This window comes from Marmota marmota, unplaced genomic scaffold (genome assembly GCF_001458135.2).
Source record: "Marmota marmota marmota unplaced genomic scaffold, marMar, whole genome shotgun sequence".
Classification (NCBI taxonomy): domain Eukaryota; kingdom Metazoa; phylum Chordata; class Mammalia; order Rodentia; family Sciuridae; genus Marmota; species Marmota marmota.
The window spans coordinates 4,808,665-4,829,461 of NW_026000272.1; the positions used below are offsets into that span (position 1 = coordinate 4,808,665).

Here is a 20,797-nt window from a genome sequence, read left to right on the forward strand (position 1 = left end):
ATCATTCAGATCAATTACTCGTAACCCAGAGGAATAAATTTATTTAATAATATTCCTGCTGATTGCATTGAAAGAATAATAATTTATTTCCAATTGCATTTTCTAATTCTTTCAAAATAGGTATGTTAGTTTATTTACAAAGATAGAAGACAACATGTTAAGCACCATGCAATTCTAATAATGTCAATATTGAGGACAATAAAATTAGTATTTTAATGTTTAAAAGCATTTGAGAAAAAGGTTTGTGAGTACTCACAAATCTTTATCATTACAGTTAAGTTGAATAAATGAAACAGATTAACTTTAACTGAAGATAATAGAATGGGGAGGGAAGAAGAGAACAAAAATTTGATTCATTCAAAATAAGCATTGTTGTTTATTTAGGAGTATAGTAAATGTAATGCTAAATACATTTTTGTAGTGGTAGGTCCTGGAAGATTGAATTGAAAAATAAACATTTTAGAAACCTATATTTTCATCTTCAAGAGATAGTCAAAAGGACAACTCTTCATACTAGATCTTGAAAACCTAAGAACTTGTCTAAATGAAAGTCAATAATATCTTTATTATATTAGTAGTAGATAATTTCTGGGAATTGTTTCTACTGAGTTTTGAATAACACATTGTAAGATGCTTCATTTGTTGCAGCTAAATTTAGTACTTAAAAATATTAATTATAGGCTGGGATTGTGGCTTAGCAGTAGAGTACTCCCCTAGCATGTGCAAGGCCCTGGGTTCAATCCTCAGCGCCATGCAAAAAAATAAAAATAAAGATAATAAAAATATTGATTATTCGGATTTGTTTTGTTTAATAATTAAAATGTGTCATTCCTTAATCCAAATTCAACCAAATCTTTTCCAGAATGACACATTCCTTCCCTGCAAAGGATGGAACCAAAAGACATTATCTAGGAAGCAAACAGCAGCACTTGCCAGGCAACCATACCAGCTAGTGACTTTATCTTAGGACTTCCAAGTTTCTAGAAATGTGAGAAAATAAATTTGCATTCTCCCTAAATTACCCAATTTATGGTATTCTGGTACAGTAGCACTGACACACAAGGACAGAAAATTGATATTGGGAGAGTAGAGCACTGCTAGAACAAATCCCTAAAATGTGAATGTGGCATTGGGACTAGTTAATCAATTGAGAAGGCAACAAACTTGAAGGAATGCTAGAAAAAAATCTTGCTTTGCTTTAAGTGGAGCATCAAGGATAACACTTCTGTGATTATTTAGAAGAAAAGAATTGTGGGAGAACCCTCATTCTTTTATTAGAGGTTCCTTAAGTGGTTGTGGTAGTGAAGACTATCCTGGTGATATTTCAGATGTAAGTGAGTAGTGAGGTATTAGAAACAGAGAGAAAGTGCTTCTGTTACAAAGCAGCAGAGACTGGCTGAATTATGTCCATATTCTAGCACTTTGTGGAAGGCAGCAATTAAGAGCAATGAACTAGGATATTTGGTGAAAGAAATTTCTAAGCAGCAAACTGTTCAAGGTGCTGCATGGCACTACTAATACTACTAGTACCTACTAATAATAAACCACTAATAGTAAAATGTTTTAACAAAAGAATTTATGGGGCTAGGGTTGTGGCTCAGTGGTAGAGCACTTGCCTAGCATGTGTGAGGTACTGGGTTTGATTATCAGCACCACATATAAATAAATAAAGGTCCATTCATAACTAATAAAATATTCAAAAAAATTTATAATTAAGATTGGAGGGGCTGGGGTTGTAGTTCAGTGGTAGAACGTTTGCCTAGCACATGCAATGCTCTAGGTTCGATCCTGAGCACCACATAAAAAATAAATAAATAAATAAAATAAAGGTATTGCATCCAACTATAACTACAAAATAAATATTAAAAAAAAATTGGAACATGAAGTAACGATTTGGAAAAGTTGGCCTGGACATGTAAAAAGATAAAAAAGCATGTATGCTCTCTTGCTCTTCTGCTTCTGCATGTGATGACACAACAAGAAGACCCTCACTACATGCCAGCACCTTGATCTTGGTTCAGATTCCAGAACACTGAGGAGATAAATTTCTGTTCTTTCTAAACCACCCATTCACTGGTATTATCCTATTGCAATCCAAAACAGACTAAGCCAGCATGTGACTGTACCTAATTTAGATCCAGAGGAAATTTCAAAGACCACTAATTATGTAGATAAGTTTTAAGGATTGTATAAATGCAAATTTCTTCCTGTTTCACTTCAAGAAATATTAAAATATAACTTATAAAACAATTTGTTTAGAAAAATATCATTGGGCTGAATGCAGTAGCACATGCTTGTAATCCCAGTGGTTTGGGAGGCTCACATACCATCAGCCTGGTCAGCTTTTCCTGAGTAATTGCTTCCAGTTCATACAGGTTTAATCTGTTTTCAAGTTACACTGATGTTTCCTATTGTTACTAAATGGTAGGACAAGTACTGGGGAGATTTAGGGTCTACAGACTGAGAGACTCAATAATTTCTTGTGGAACAATCTAGGTTGGATATTATTATAAGTCAAATAAGTTGCATAGAATATGTTTTTAATGAAGGCATCAATAAGAATGGTGCAATGAAATCACAGACAATTTCCAAGGACTGAATTTTTAAATTTTATGTATCCATGAAACATTACATTGAGAAAATATAGCCTTTATGGGCCTTCAGGGACTTTTAAACAAGAACATACATGCAAGAAAAAGTGATATGACATACCATTATGAAACTTTCCAATGTCACTAAATGAATGAGGCTGAAGTACTAGGAAAGATGTGGCTGTTTACATATAACTACAATACTTTATTAGCATTGATGGGTAGCAATAAGCATATAAAAGTACATATCATGCATAGAAAGTACCTTATTTTTATGAATAGTACTGATGAAGACACTTCTATTAGCTTTTCAAGTTCCTTTAAATGGAATCAGGGAGGGATGCTTGTTAGTGTGATTCTGCCACTTAAGTACAGAAAACAAAAATCTCTTTTAAAATGAGCTGTATTTCTAAAATTTCACTCTTTAGGCCAGTAACACAAAGACAAAGAAATGACCTTGACTTAAAAATGCCACCATTAGGCTGGGATTGTGGCTCAGCAATAGAGCACTCGCCTAGCACATGTGAGGCCCTGGGTTTGATCCTCAGCACCACATAAAAAATAAATAAAATAAAGGTATTGTGTCCAACCACAACTAAAATATAAATATTAAAATCAAATGCCACCCTTGTAAAATTGCATCCTTTTATTTTTAGTATGAAAGAAGCTTTATCCATAAAGCAAAAGTAAAGATATTGTAAGAAAAAAGTTAATTTTTTTTTCTTTTCCCTGCATCATAGTTATAAAGTCTAAATAAATCTTGGTTCTTTTGATGGTTAGCTAACTGAACTTGATTTGATGAAGCTACTATAGGCTTCCTTCTTAAAGTCTCTTAAAATACAAATAAGTTGAATTGATTACTAAAATACATGCATTATACCAAACATTTTACATATACCAGCTCTCTTAATCATAGCATTCTCCCTAAGGCAAAGACATTCTTATAGATTTTATTCCTATTTAACAGATGAGCATACATATGCCAAATAAGATGAGAAACTCCCACCACAAGTCCAAACTAACAGAAAATCCCCTTGACTCTAATTTCAACTTTATGTACGTTCTCATCCTTTCTCAACATCACTACTGCTACCACCATCATCTATCGATTGGTTAAAAAATTTTAGTAGTTTTAAAAATCAGATTTACAACATTAAGAAGACTGAGAACAGAAAGGCTGATTGAATTTCTAAACATGAAATTTTAGTTACTTATTACTTAAACAACAACAATACATGTATTGAAATTCATTTTGAGTCCTAAACATTTGTTTTCAATATTATGACTCATGGTATTCTAAACTCAATATAAGTGCTAAATGTTTTTTTTTAAAAAATGTTTGTAGTTATAGTTGGAAACAACAACAAAAAAAAACCTTTATTTTATTTATTTATTTTTACTTGGTGCTGAGGATGGAACCCATTGCCTCACATGTGCTAGGCGAGCACTCTACAGCTGAGTTACAAACCCAGCCTGGTGAAATGTTTTTTAGAATGATCTCATATATAAGGTTGTTGCTTGTTGTGGTTTGGACATGTTTTATCCCCACCAAAACTTGTTGCAATTTGCTTCCCAGCGTGACTGTGCTGAGAGATAGTGGGGCATTCAAAAGATAATCAACTTATAATGGCTCAACCTTCTTAAGGGACTGGATTAGGCTTGAACGAGTGAATTGAGTCTTTCAGGATTAGATTAGTCACTGTGAGATCAAGTTACCTAAAGCATGGTTTCTCTAAGTGTTTTGCCTCTTATGCACATGCCTGCTTGCCACTGTCACACCTATTCCCTTCATAAGATGCCCTGCACCATGAGGCTCTCAAGAAGTGTCAACAAGATGCTGGTACTATGCACTAAATAATGCATGTATTTTAATAATCTGTTTTCTTCCAAGTTATCCAGCCTCCAATAGTTTGTTGAATCAACATAAAATGAACTAATGCACTGATAGAGAAATAAGTTTTGCTTTGAGAACTCCCTTTGTCTATTTATTTGTGGGGAGGGGGACTCTTAGAAGAGGGGGTTCAGTCACACTTTTAAAACAGAATTGTTGATTATATAAAGATACCCTGTGAAAGATTTAAGATCATTTTGTAGGAGGTATGTACTGATATCAGTATCATGAAAATAGAGACAAATGAAAATTAGGTTACTATCAAGTCAACACACATTAGAGGAAAATATTTTCAGTCTACACACAAAGTACAATAGTAAAAGATTAAAATACTCAGTTATTAATAAGTACCTTTGGAAAAATCAAGTACTCAAATACTATATTTAAAAGTTGGATAAATATTAAAATCCATGATATAAATGTATTATTAATGATATGTTAATTGAAACATTAATCCCTTTTAAATCTTGGTATGTATCCATTGAGGAATATAAAAATGGGTCACATGCATAAAATACACAAGAAAACATTTACTCATAGAAAATACAAATGTTAGTGCAGAAACCAATTTTCAAATTTGAAAGAAAGCTGTATTATTGGAGTATAAAGCTCAGTTTTTTTGTGTTGCTTTTGTTCTTCATAATTCATTCTGTGGTACATCATCTTGCTGTCAAATTTTTTGAAGTGTCTTATCCTGATCATACTAACTTGTTCAAGTACATGTCTATCAGAAAATGTTTTGTCATTAAGTCCTGTGTAGTCATCAAATTAGATTTGATCAAAGGGTGGGGGAATACCATGACAAGAGAAGGAAGATCAGTAGAGTAGAGGAAGGGAATAGAAGCTGAGGGAAAAGGGACAGAAAAAGCGAGGCACAGTATAATGAAATTTACCAAACTATCATATATATATATATATCACAGTCAATTTCACCTTTATGCATATCTATAAATCACTAATTTAACAAAACACTATGAATGAAAAGAAGGAAAATCAGTACAGTAGAGGAAAGGGAACAGGGGGAGGGAGAGGGAAAGAGGAAGCACTGGGGAGCAAATTGGAGCAAATTATATCCCATGCATATAGAACTATAACAAAATGAATATATATATATATATATATATAACTATAATTCACTAATGCATTTTTTAAAGTTGGTAAGGCATTAATTGTCTAAAACAAGTTGAAAGAAGCAAATACCAATTAACTTCCACAGCTAATATCTAATTGGGAAATATGACTTTAAAAAGAGAGTAATAATTTAGAGAATTATGATTTGCTTCATACATGGTAATTAAACTGTGATTATATTGCTTTTGGTTAATATGTAGAAATTAATCTTCATGTAAGAATGCAAAATATCAGAATATAATTTCATATAATTTCCAAACTACTCAAATAAATGACTCCAAGGGAAATGGAGTCATCCTATTCTGCTTTTCAAACTGCTTGAGAGAATTGTTTAAGAAAGTGAATGGTGATACATAAAGGAAAAAAACACCAAATGAAAACAATACTGGGGCTGGGTTTGTGGCTGAGTGGTAGAGTACTCACCTAGCACATGTGACGTACAGGATTCAAAACTCAGCACCACATAAAAATGAAATAAAGGTATAAAAAGGTAAGAATGCTTGGATTATAATGTCAATTTTGCCTTCTAAAATGTGTGTAGACTTAGTTGAATTACTTACATTTCTGAGGCATAATTGCACATCTTTGAAATGTGGTATTCCAGTATATATTATTAATAAACACTATTAAGATAAAAAGATAATGTATTTTGAAATTTCCTTGTGAGATGGTGACCATAGGAAAGGAATTTTCAATAGTTCAGTAGTTGGAGATGATGACAGAATAATATACAAGGAAATCTACATCAGTACTGGAAATTATACAAGAGTAGCATACATATTCCAAAATATTAAAGGAATGTTTAAGGAGATAATATGTTACATAAATGAAGAAAAAGACAAAGTTCATTGTCAGTATCTCCTTACTGCAAGAGGAACTGCACGTGAAATTTGCTGATATAACTGATCATATAAGAACTTGCCTTCTGTCCTGAAAAAGTAGAGTAACAATAATCTCAAGATTAACAATCACAATAGTCAACTGATTAAAAGGAGAATCTATCCACATTGCTTGAATCAATCACAGTCTATAAGTATTGTTTTAAGATAAACATAAAACATAAAAAATGATGTCTTTGAATAGATTTTATAGCACAAAAATTAGTTGACCATATTCAAAGTAGACCAAAGTATACTAGTTATTACAATAAAAATAGGGCTTACTTTTATCTACATAATTTTAGATTCATACCATTCAAGAAAGCAAATAAGCTATTTTATTTATTTATTCATTTATTTATTTATTTATCCCCAGCACCAATCATGGATTTTATTTTGTGTTACAGAATTAAGAACTTTGATTGTATTAAATTTGTTTGAGGAATATTATTTACATATAATAATTATCCTGTCCAGTGAAAAATTTCAAAATGTATAAAGCATAACAAAATAATATTTTTAAATTATTTCTTACATACATCACAATACAGGAGTTCATTACATTCATAATTTTTTTGCATTACAATTCTTAATACACCTTTATACCACAATTTATCAAATCTTTGTTTGTATATAAGGTATGTTGACACCAAGTTCACATCTTCATACATAAATTTTCTGTAGTGATGACCGTCTCCTTCCACTATCCATGCTATTCCCCTTCTTCCTCCCTTTCTCTCCCACCCCTATTCCCTATCTAGAGGTAATTTTCCATCCATGCTCTCCCTCCCTACCCCACTTTGAGTCACCCCCCTTATATCAGAGAAAACATTGGGCATTTGTTTTTTGGGGATTGGCTAACTTCACTTAGCATAATCTTCTCTAATGCCATCCATTTCCCTGCAAATTCCATGATCTTATTATTTTTTAGTGCTGAGTAATATTCCATTGTGTATAAATGCCACATTTTTTTTTTATCCATTCATCCACTGAAGGACTTCTAGGTTGGCTCCACAGTTTAGCTATTGTGAATTGTGCTGCTATAAACATTGATGTGGCTGTGTCCCTGTAGTATGCTGTTTTTAGGTCCTTTGGGTATAGACCGAGGAAAGGGATAGCTGGATCAAATGGTGGTTCCATTCCCAGATTTCCAAGGAATCTCCATACTGCCTTCCATATTGGCTGCACCAATTTACAGTCCCAGCAGCAATGTGTGAGTGTACCTTTTTCCCCACATCTTTGCCAACACCTGTTGTTGTTTGTCTTCATAATGGCTGCTATTCTAACTGGAGTGAGATGATATCTTATAGTAGTTTTGATTTGCATTTCTCTGATTGCTAGAGATGGTGAGCATTTTTTTCATATGTTTGTTGATAGATTGTATATCCTCTTATGTTCAGGTTCTTGGCTCATTTTTTGATTGGATTATTTGTTTTTTTGGTGCTTATCTTGTTCAGCTCTTTATATACCCTAGAGATTAGAGCTCTATCCGATGTGTGAGGGGTAAAAATTTGTTCCCAGGATGTAGGCTCCCTATTCACCTCACATATTATTTATTTCTCTTGCTAAGAAAAAAAACTTTTTAGTTTGAATCCATCCCATTTGTTGATTCTTGGTTTTAATTCTTGTACTATAGGAGTCTTATTAAGGAAGTTGGTGACTAAATCCACATGATGAGGCACTGGGTTTGATCTTTAGCACCATATAAATAAATATATTGTGTCCATTGGCAGCTAAAAAATTTTTTTAAAGTGCAATGAAGTAATCAGATTAAAAATGAAAGATGTATCAAACATATACATTTATATGTAATTAAGATGAAATATTAAATATATAAAACTAAAAATGTGTAGAAGAAATAATACAAGAGTTTAGAAATTAGAAACTAAAATTTGCATACAAGTACTTCTCCAGAAAAGAATCATTGTCACAGAATATTAAAGTAGTGTTCAGGAAGACAAATTCTAACGACTTTCTGAATGTGCACAGGAATAGTGCAAGTAAATTGTAACTTTAAAAAAATATACATGCATATGTGACTACACCATTGGTGTGATTCTACATCATGTACAACCAGAAGAATGAAAAGTTATGTTCCATATATGCATGATGTGTCAAAGTACATTCTACTGTCATGTATAACTAATTAGAACAAATAGAAAATAACAATAAAGAAAGAAGCAGTATTGGAAAAACATGGAAACAGGCATTTAAAGGGAATGATTCAGAATGTTCAAGGTGAAATGATCTGATGGATGACACAGATAGAGACATTGAGATAAATTCTTTATATAAGGTTTAAGATTTTTTTTAAATGAAGATACCAGTGAAATGAATTAGAACTATGGCTCAAGCAGATATGGTAATGCTTTGCATTACTTTCTAATAAACCTTCCATTTTCTTGTCCTCAAATATCAAATGCTAAGCTTCAAATTTGAGAACAGTTTTTCTAAAAAATTTCCAAATGAGAAAAAAAAATATTGCTGTGTTATAAATTAACTTAAAGCATAACAAATCACACACATTTTTTTTTCATAGGATCTGTAGGTTGAGAAACTAGAGACAGATAAGCTGGCTCTATGTCTCACAAGGCTTCAGTTAGATTCTGGTCTTACCTGAAAGTTCAGCTCAACAAATTTTAGTTTCCTAGATATTTTATGTAGCTGTTGGAAGAATTCACTACATGCTGTTAAACTGCGACTTTGGTGTTCCATGAACTATAGGGCATATTTCCTTTGATTTCGTGGTATGTGTGTGTCTCCATTGAGGATCTGACAGCATGAAAGCTGACTTCATTAGAATGAGAATGCATAATAAGAATGGAAGTCAGTCTTTTGTAACACAATTACAAAAGTGACATTCCATCACATTTGTTATAATGTCTTTATTAAAAACAAACCATTAGGTAGAGACTACATTCCAAATTCAGAGGCACATTATAGAAAGGTTGCCAATGTTGGGTAGCAGAGGGTCATTAAGAGCCTTGTCAAAAGATGGAGTTTACAACAATAATTCTAGTAAAAGTAAGCAATAAGATTAAAAAGTTCTAGCTATCTATGGATCTATTTATCATATATCTATATTTTTCTATTCTGGGAATGAAAAAAACACACTGTCAAAAATACAATTTTGATAAAATTTAAAGGAAATCTGTAATTCAACCTTGATATATGACCACAATTTTTACATAGGAGGTTAAGACAAAAGTAAATGCTCATAGTTATAATCAACTTATAACCAACTGGTCATAAATCATGAGAAATTTAAGATTCTAATGAATTAAGACAAAAAGTAAAGTTATAATCTTATTAACATAGATTCAAATTTGAAATGAAAGCTTAAAAAGGGGGGTGGGGGGCATGGGAGTAGGAAAGATGGTGAAATAAGACAGACATCATTACCCTAGGTACACATATGATTGCATGAATGGTGTGACTCTACTATGGGTACAACCAGAGAAGTAAAAAAATTGTATTCCATTTGTGTAAAATGAATTGAAGAACTTTCTGCTGTCATGTATAACTGATTAGAACAAACAAATAAATTAAAATAAAAATCTATAAAAAAGAAAGAAGTAAATAGTGAAGAGCAAAAAGTCAATACAACTGAACATTCAAATACAATACATAAATTCAATTAATAAAAAATGTTAAAAATATGTTTACAATGAGCCTAGAAACCTTTATACCTGGAAATATGTGAATATGTTTAGAATTTAAAATACGAAATTGTTCTTGGAAGAGAAGATAAATTACATAATAGATAATTTTAGATAATCAAAAATTCCCAAACCCCAAATTATTTAAGAAAAGAATCAAGAAAAGAATCATGAGAAGTTTAAAATGGTAAATTTCTTGTAAGAAATGCATAGCTGTATTTTCACTTTGTAATGAAAAATGTGTAAATTCAAGGCTATTTTAAAAGTGTGAACAAGATAAATGAAAGAAACCAAACTTAGAAGGACAAATACCTAGGATCCCACTTATATAAGGCATGCAAGGTAGTTACCAGGGGTTGGAGGTAAAGAAAAATTAGCACGTTTAAAGGGTAAAATTTTAACAATAGAAGATGAATAAACTCTAGAGGTATCCTGCACAAATTAGTCTGTATATTTTAAAATGTCATATAGTATACTGAAATATTTAAGAGGGTAGATATCTAGGTAAGTGTTCTACCCACAATAAGAACAAAAAGATGGGAGGCAGATGGAAACTTTTAGAGGCTATGAAAATGATTATCACTTTGATTGTGGTGTTTTTTTTTCAGAGACATATGCATATGTTCAAACCCATAAAGTTAGATAGCCTAAATATGTGCAATTTTTGTCAATGATACCTCAATAACAATATTAAAAATGTAAGCTTGATTCAAATTTAATAAGATATTTAAATGTCAATTAATTTCATAATACAAAAGATAATAAGATCACAAAAAAAACAGAAACAAACACTGAAAAATTGAAGCCTTAAAATTGTGCAAGATTAGGAGGCATAAGAATCAAAATCATGAAAAGGAATTACAAAATTTTGGTGAAAATTATCAATATAATAATGAATATAAACTGTTTATCATCTTTCTGATATTATGATGAAACACTAGAGATGATTAACTAATTGGGAAGTTTTGTTAGACACACAATTTTGGAGGTTCAAATCTGTGATCTATTGACTCATTAAATAGCAACATCAATAAAACATAGAGAAAAGACAACCAAGTAAAATAAGATATAAACTAGAAATGTAACCATCAAAAACAGAGTAAATTTTTTAAAAATTGAAGAGACTAGCCTTTAAACATCATTGCAAATAAATTTAAAAACCTGGATTATAAGGATAATTTCATAGGAATACATAGATGACTAAAACTTATCCTATATGTTTACAAAGAGGACTTAAAAACACCATGCTCCAGGGACACAGCCACATCAATGTTTATAGCAGCACAATTCACAATAGCTAAACTGTGGAACCAACCTAGATGCCCCTCATCGATGAACGAATTAAAAAATCTGGCATATATATACACAATGGAATATTACTCAGCAATAAAGTAGAATAAAATCATGGAATTTGCAGGGAAATGGAGAAGATAATGCTAAATGAAGTTAGCCAATCCCCCCAAAAAACAAATGCTGAATGTTATCTCTGATATAAGGAACCTGATTCATAGTGGGGTAGCGAGGGGGAGCATGGGAGGAATAGACAAACTTTAGATAGGGGAGAGGAGTGGGAGGCAAAGGGAGGAGCTAGGGGGTTAGCAATGATGGTGGAATGTGATGGACATCATTATCCAAAGTAGATGTATGAAGACACAAATTGGTGTGAACATACTTTATATACAACCAGAGATATGAAAAATTGTGCTCTATATGGGTAATATGAATTGTAATGCATTCTGCTGTCATTTATTTTTAAAAAATCAATAAAAATTGTATACTGTGGTAAGCCATTCTTATAGACCGTGGCCGCCATTAGAAGATGGCGCCGGCTTCCACTGTGGCCTGTGATAAACAACTCCTTTTATGGAGAGTTGGCGTGCAATCCCTTACCACCCTATGAGAGAGATCCACGTGGCGGCTTGGGATTGGGATGCGGGGGGCTTTATTAAGCTGTGCTTGGGCGTGTCGGGGCGGGCGCTAGAAGATGATACATGACTCAAGGCCTGAATAAACTGTTGAAAGAAGAATCCTGTGTCGTGTTTCCCTTGCCGGCGAGGGGGTCACGACAGTTGGTGGCCCGCACGGGGAACATATTCCTCGAACCCAGGATCCAGAACTTTCAGCAGTCAGGGTGGTGCACCAGTAAGTTCCCAGGTAAGTGGGAATCCACAAGTAAGTAGCGGGACGCTCCTCTGTAGAAAAGGAGAGAGCGGGGATTTCATAGAATGGAACGCTCCTCCGTAGAAAAGGAGAGAGCAGGGATTTTTGTACTTTCACTTTCATTATATCTTTGGAGACATTATGGGCGCTACCTCTTCAAGCCCAATTTTGTTGGCCCTAGATGGGTTGCTACGTTCAAAAGGACTTAAGGTAAAGCAGAGCACTTTGCAGATGTTTTTGAGAGAAGCTGATATAGCAGCTCCTTGGTTTGCCTTTTCAGGGAGTCTTACGATTCCTAGCTGGGACAAATTAGGGAAAGATCTAGATTTCGCTCGTGAGCAAGGCACCTTAGAGGGTGGTGTTATACCACTTTGGAAGTTAGTTAGAGGATGTATAGCAGATAGTAAATGCCAAGAAGCTGTGAGTGAGGGTCAAGCTGTTCTTGAGCAACTACATGAGGAAAAATCTGAAGGATCACATAGTGAAGTGGCAGAGAGTATTAAGAGTAAGAGTAGTGAGAAGGCAAAAGAGCCTGAAAATAAAAATAGGAGAAGGCTCTACCCAGACTTGACCGAATTAAAAACGCCTGAGAACACAAGCGACTCAGAGAGTTCTGAGGACCTTGATATATTGCTACAACAACTACGTAAGATAAAAATGAAAAAGAAGAAAAAGGAGACACAGGGCACGCAGGCCTACTGTAAGAAGGGGAAGGGATCTAATATCGGTCAACAAAACTCTGAGGAGGAGGAGGTAGAATATCTAGAAGAAGATATGGTGCCGGTTGCCCCACCCCCGTATGTGGGGGGGAGCCAAGGTTCCGGGAGATCTTTTCATGCGCAAGTTTGGAGGACAGTTAATACAGATATGGGACTTGCATACCCTGTATTTCAGGACAATAACAGGGGAAGATATCATGAGCCTTTAGACTTTAAGATAATTAAAACCTTGGCAGAATCTGTCCGCACTTATGGCATAGATGCCGCTTTCACCCTTACTCAGGTGGAGGGACTTACTAGATTTTGCATGACTCCTTCAGATTGGGCTAGTCTAGTCCGCGCTTGTGTTTCCCCAGGGAAATACTTGGATTGGAGAGCATTTATGCTAGAGGGTGCAGTAGAGCAAGCTGCCCAAAATCATGCAGCGGGACGCCCTGCCTGGGATAAGGATATGCTTTTGGGACAAGGCAGGTTTGCTAATCAACAAACAGGATACCCCCCTGAGGTATATGAACAGATTAATAACATTTGTATCCGTGCATGGAAATCACTCCCAAATAGAGGAGAAGTGTCTGGCAATTTGACTAAAATTATACAAGGCCCCACAGAACCTTTCTCAGACTTTGTTGCCAGGATGGTGGACGCCGCAGGAAAAATCTTTGGTGACCCTGATAGAGCAATGCCCTTGATTAAACAACTTGTCTTTGAACAATGTACTAAAGAATGTAAAGCAGCTATTACTCCTTATAAAAACAAAGGCATAGAGGCCTGGATGAAAGTCTGTAGAGAAATAGGTGGGCCGTTAACTAATGCAGGCCTTGCTGCTGCTGTCCTTCAATTATCACATAAATCCAGCCCTGTTGCCGGAAAGTGTTTTGGGTGCGGTCAAGGAGGACATTTTAAACGAGAATGTCCTAACAAGAAGGGAACATCCAAAATTGAGCCCACCTCTGTTAGCCGTCAACCGGGCTTATGCCCCAGATGTAAAAAGGGAAAGCATTGGGCTAATGAGTGTAGGTCCGTCAGAGATATACATGGTCAACCTTTAAAAGATAGAAACATGTCAAAAAACGGCCGGGGGGGCCCCCGACCCCAGGGCCCGCAAATATATGGGGCAATGGAAAATGGGACAATGGAAACCGAGTCATGGCCGTCCCTGCGCCATCCCAAGAATCGCGGAGAGCCACTGCAGGTGCCGCGGGACTGGACCTCTGCTCCGCCGCCAGACTCGTATTAACACCTAAAATGGGAGTCCAACTGGTGGAGACTGAATTTAAAGGACCTTTACCACCTGGCACTGTGGGCTTGTTAATTGGGCGTGCTTCCTCTGTCCTACAAGGCCTTCATGTTTTCCCTGGGATTATTAATCCGGATACGGTGGGAACAGTGAAGGTTATGGTGGAGGCTCCAAAAGGCATTGTGTCCATCTCCCCAGGAGACCGGGTTGCTCAATTGCTAATTTTACCCAGTTTACATACCCGCTTTCCTGCTGATTCCTTTTTAAGGACAAGTGCTGAAATTGGAACTACCGGAGGGAATTGTGTTTACCTGTCCTTAGATATGGATGACCGTCCCACTTTAAAGTTAACTATAGAGGGCAAATCAATTTTAGGTTTACTAGATACTGGGGCGGATCGTAGCATAATTGCATTAAAGGACTGGTCAAAGGGGTGGCCGGTGCAGCTCTCAGATCAATCACTAAGAGGTTTGGGATACGCTCAAGCTCCACAAGTCAGCTGCAGGCATTTATCATGGAAAGATTCTGAAGGACGTTCTGGCACTTTTCAACCATATGTGCTCGATCTCCCAATCTCTCTATGGGGACGTGATCTTATGAAGGACATGGGGTTTCAACTTAGTAATGAATATTCACCAGTTGCCCAAAAGATAATGCAGGACATGGGATATAGACCAGGTTTTGGATTAGGAAAAAATTTGCAGGGGCGTAGACATCCTTTAGAACCTCAACAAAAACTTGATAGACATAGGCTGGGTTTTTCTTAGGGGCCGCTGAGGATCAGGTGCCCATTACCTGGAAAACAGGGGAGCCGGTGTGGGTTCCTCAGTGGCCGCTCCCCTCTGAAAAATTGACTGCAGCTTATGCTTTAGTACAAGAACAATTAAAGTTGGGTCATATAAAACCCTCCACTTCTCCATGGAATACACCCATATTTATTATTAAAAAAAGGTCTGGAAAATGGCGGTTGTTACATGATCTACGGGCCATTAATGCTCAAATGCAGCTCATGGGACCCATTCAGAGAGGTTTGCCTTTGCTTTCAACAATTCCAAAAAATTGGCCAGTGATATGTATAGACATTAAAGATTGTTTCTTTTCCATTCCATTGCATCCTCAGGACTCCGAACGTTTTGCTTTTACTCTGCCTTCATGTAATCATGAGGAACCTGATCAAAGGTTTGAATGGGTGGTTTTGCCTCAAGGCATGGCCAATAGTCCTACAATGTGTCAAATGTTTGTAGGAGCGACCATTGTTCCACTCAGACAAAAGTATCCATTGTTAAAGTGTATACATTATATGGATGATATATTGCTGGCAGCCAAAACCAAATATATGTTGGAAGCAGCTTACACTGATTTGGTACATTTATTACAATCAAAGGGCTTGCTTATTTCACCTGATAAAGTACAAACAGGAGGTTCTATTGATTATCTTGGTGCTAGTATCTCTTGTAAAACTATTACACCCCAAAAGGTGACTCTCAGGACTGATAATTTACGTACCTTAAATGATTTCCAAAAATTATTGGGTGACATAAATTGGATTAGGGGTTATTTACATATTCCCAATGCTGAATTAAAACCCTTGTATGAAATTCTTAAAGGTGATTCAGACCTTTCTTCCCCTCGGCATCTTACTGAGGAAGCAAGGTCAGCGCTGCTGAAAGTGGAGGAGGCTATACAACATGCTAGCCTTTGCAGGCTTCAAGAGGATAAGCCTCTTCAATTATGTGTGCTCGCCACTGTACGGCAACCCACTGGAGTTTTATGGCAAGATGGTCCTTTATTGTGGATACATCCACGTATATCCCCTGGAAAATCCCTTGAGTATTATCCTGATGCAGTTGCTTCCTTAGCTATGTTAGGGATACAACAAAGTATACAATTTTTTGGTTTTCCTCCGACGTCTGTGATTGTCCCTTATACGTGTCAACAAATTCAAGTTTTGTGTGCTAACCTGGATAATTGGGCTATATTGCGATGCTCTTTTCCAGGAGAGATAGATAATCACTATCCTTCACATCCTCTTATAACATTTGTTAAGGAACATCCTATCATTTTTCCTAAAATCACTTCTTCTACGCCTATCCCAGGAGCTGCAAATATCTTTACAGATGGATCCAAAACTGGTATTGGAGCCTATGTGGTAAATGATCAACCTCCTATCCAACATCAGTTTGCTCCTGGCAATCCACAATGGGTGGAGTTACAAATTGTCATAAAAGTATTTGAACAATGTCCATTTCCTTTTAACTTAATCTCAGATTCTATTTATGTAGTTCAAGCTTTAAAGGTGTTGGAAGCAGTGGGTCCCATACACACATCAGGAGTAATGTCTTCCCTTTTTCTCCATCTTCAAACACTGATTTGGAATCGCTCCGCCTGTTTTTACCCTTTGCATATTCGAGCTCACACAGGTTTACCGGGTGCTCTTTCTGCTGGCAATGCCCAAGCTGACCTTGCTACTCGTCCTTCTTGGATGTTCCTCGTTTCCTCCTTAGACCAAGCTAGAAACTTTCACAGTAAATTTCATGTTAATGCACGAGCACTTCAAAAGCGCTTTACTATCTCCCGTGCTGATGCTCGCCAGATTGTCTTGGATTGCCCTAATTGCGTCATTTTGCATCATCCTCCTTCTGTGGGCGTAAATCCTCGTGGTTTGCGGTCTTTAACAATATGGCAAATGGATGTCACTCATATCCCTGACTTTGGCAAGCTTAAGTATGTCCATGTGTCTGTGGATACTTGTTCTGGCATTATCCATGCTTCTGCTTTGTCTGGTGAAAAGGCTGGAAATGTTATCACGCATTGCTTGGAAGCCTGGGCAGCATGGGGCTTACCACAGACCATTAAAACGGACAATGGTCCAGCGTATACTGGACGACAATTTTCTTCCTTTTGCAGCCAGATGGGTATCCAGCTTGTCCATGGTTTACCTTACAATCCACAAGGTCAGGGTATTGTAGAGCGTGCTCATAAGACTCTAAAAGAGATGTTAATAAAACAAAAAGGGGGAATTGGCTTAGGCCACACCCCGAAAGAGCGCCTCTCCCTGGCTCTATTTACTATTAATTTCTTGAATTTGGACATCCAAGGGCGCTCTGCTGCGACTAGGCACTGTTCGCCCTCTGCCCCGAACTTTGGGCACGTTAAGTGGAAAGATGTACTTTCTGGACAATGGTATGGGCCTGATCCCGTGCTGGCATGGGCACGAGGTTCCGTCTGTGTTTTCCCACAGGACCGGACGGAGCCGGTGTGGGTTCCAGAACGCCTGACAAGAAGAGTCCCGACATCAATCAACCAACAACAGGAGGCGCTACAACAATCTCATGATGAGGACCATCCTTCTACTGAGTGTCCTGGTTCTAATGCTGATATCGATGGTACAGGGGACATCAATGCAGTGGTGGGCGGTAGCTCGAACGTGGCCAATGCCGATGCCGGTTCATAGCAATTCTAGTGTTCTCCCCACTCTTTTTTCTACTTCATGTGAGATGTCTGCTCCTTGTGTTTCCCCTAGAGGGGACCAAGATCGGTCCTTCAATCTCTCCAGCATCAATCTCACAGGAGTTTTTTGCTTCAGTTTTTCCAAGGGTGATTGCATCCATTTAAAACTTAAGAACTTGACTAACTGGGAGGACCCATTGCAGTACAGTCGGATCTCGCAGGGAGTTTTGGGTGCAGTGCTCCTACAAATTAGCTCAGGGAAAAACCAGGGCTCAGGAAGCTTGACAAATACTTCTGAGCTTAATATTACCACTCTGGCCATTACTTCCCAGGTGTTAATTCCGTTGTCTCCTTCTAATCAGACCTCTAATGCCACTCATTTTAAGGCTTCTCCTTATTGCACTCCTGAGTGTGGCTTCCCCCCAACATTCACGCCTTGCCAAGATCATTCTTGGGAGAAACATCAGGTCGCTAAAGGTTTCTCCCTTTCCCCCTCTCTTAAAAGATACTTGTATAATTCTTCCAACAATAATTCCTCTATAGGAGCAGGTTGGTCTTGGTTTCAATGGTTGATTTCCAATGAAAAGGGAGCCACAGCTGATATTTCCGCTTTGGCTCAATTACGAGGAGTCCAAAGTTGGCTGTTTAATGTTTCTGGCAGTACCCAAGACTCGGAGCGAGGTAGGAGGCTTAAAATTTCTGCAAATAATTCACAATTATCTAATGCTACATTACCCTCCGCAGCAGTCTGTCTCCAATCTCCGTTCCTGTTTATTTTGGCTAATGATACATCACAGGGGATGCTTAATTGTTCTAATATTACCTGCTATTTGTCTGAGTGTTGGAATGGCTCCTGGACTACGGCAGTGGTTATGAAAGTTCCGACCTTTGTCCCGATTCCGGTTACTGCAGATCCAGAGTCTTTTCCTATTGTTGAACTGATTAGAGCCCGTAGAGATTTTGGAATTACGGCAGCTATAGTGACAGCTGTGGCGGTATCTGCTGCTGCAGCAGTTACAGCTGGAGTAGCCATGGCCAGCCAGGTACAAACTGCTGCCACTATTAATCAGGTTATTCAACAAACATCCACCATACTTGAATCTCAAAGTAGAATTAATCAACACATTTTATCTGGGATTCTGGCTGCTAATCAAAGGATAGATCTGCTTCAAGCTCAAGTTGAGGAGTTGTTTGATCTAGTACATTTGGGTTGTGTCGATCAACGTGCGCATTTATGTATAACCTCTGTCAGATTTAATGATTCCAGAAATGCCTCCCGCATCATCGGGGAGTATCTATCCGGAACCTGGTCCATGGAAGCAGAAAACTTGATCCAGTCTCAACTAACTCAGATTGCTGTTTTGAATAGTACCCGTGTCGAACCAGTGACTTTGGGTCAATTCACCAGTTGGCTATCCTCTGCCTTTTCCTTCTTTAAGGAATGGGTGGGAGTGGGCATTTTTGGGGCAATGTGTTGCTTCGGTGTTATACTTTGTTTGTGGCTTCTCTGTCGCCTTAAAACTCGCCATGCACAAGAAAAGGCTATGATTGTACAGGCTCTTGCGGCCTTAGAAAATGGCATTTCTCCACAAATCTGGCTTGCACATCTTAAACAGTGATTTCTGGGCAGGGCCATTGCACCCCAAGTTAGTTTCACATTGCACTGGGATTGGCCTGTCCTCTTCCTTATTCTCTCCCAGTGCTGAATAGCCCTTGCACTCTGCAGGTCTTGTTACCATTGCACGCAGATGGGTTTCAGGACTGGTCTTTCTTCTCGGCTACAGACTCTTTACCTTCCTCTGGGGCTTAGGGATTGTGTTGCCAACTTAAATTTTGTCATTATTACCAGGCTACCTGTGTTATCCTACTTCTCGCCGTCGTCACGATGCAGGATGCGAGGCAAGGCACTGCACTTGAGTGATCCCTCAACGGACCTCAAGGAAAGCATGTCCTATTGCATGCGGGTTTGACGTCCACGCCCCGCCCTACGAAAAAAGGCGTCGGCTGATATGGGATCAGGTCTGGGGAAGGCGCCTCCTTAGGACTGAACCATACATTGCAGCCACTTCTGCACAGTGGGATAGGACCTCTACTTTCGCCTGCATTGTTATATAAAATAGAAGGGGGAACTGTGGTAAGCCATTCTTATAGACCATGGCCGCCATTAGAAGATGGCGCCGGCTTCCACTGTGGCCTGTGATAAACAACTCCTTTTATGGAGAGTTGGCGCGCAATCCCTTACCACCCTATGAGAGAGATCCACGTGGAGGCTTGGGATTGGGAGGCGGGGGGCTTTATTAAGCTGTGCTTGGGCGTGTCGGGGCGGGCGCTAGAAGATGATACATGACTCAAGGCCTGAATAAACTGTTGAAAGAAGAATCCTGTGTCGTGTTTCCCTTGCCGGTGAGGGGTCACGACAGTATACCATCTTCCATTGAAAACAATACAGGAATGTATTAAGTAACTACTAGGTCAAGAAATTTCATAGGTGAATTTTTTGTAAATCCTGAAAGTAATGCAACTCTCAATAAATTATTCCAAGCACTAAGAAGAAAAAAATCTTCCTCAATTATTTTTAGAAGTAAATATAATACTACACAAACCAGATGGAATAAAAACAAAGAATACTACAAAGTAACATCACTCATTAAGATCATCAAAAAAGGAAACTGGCACCAAAATAGACATAAAGTCCAATGGTACAAAATAGACAACACAGAGACAAACCCACATAAATATAATTGTCTCATGCTAGACAAATGCTGCAAAAACATATATTGGAGAAAAGATAGCTTCTTCAAAAAATGATCCTGGTAAAACTGGAAACTAAACCTCTCTCTCTCACCCTGCATAAAAATCAACTCAAAGTGGATCAAAGACTTAAGCACTAGAACAGAGACCCTGAGCCGAATAGAAGAAAAAGTAAGGCCAAATCTTCACCATGTTGGCTTAGGATTTGACTTCCTTAACAAGACTCCTAAAGTGTAAGAATTAATAAATGGGATGCAATCAAACTAAAAAGCTTCTTTATAGCAAAGGAAACAATCAAGAGTGTGAAGAGAGAGCCTGCAGAATTAAATA

General features: G+C 37.3%; 1 long non-coding RNA gene across 1 annotated transcript; it reads right to left on the reverse strand.

The window, feature by feature from the left end:
- Positions 1 to 1,945: 1,945 nt before the first annotated feature.
- LOC125614335 lies at positions 1,946 to 13,394 on the reverse strand. The gene is made up of 3 exons (XR_007344944.1): positions 13,000 to 13,394; positions 12,004 to 12,008; positions 1,946 to 1,956 (listed from the first exon to the last, which is right to left on the reverse strand). It is a non-coding gene; the product is annotated as an uncharacterized LOC125614335 (long non-coding RNA).
- Between the last annotated feature and the right edge of the window lie 7,403 nt (positions 13,395 to 20,797).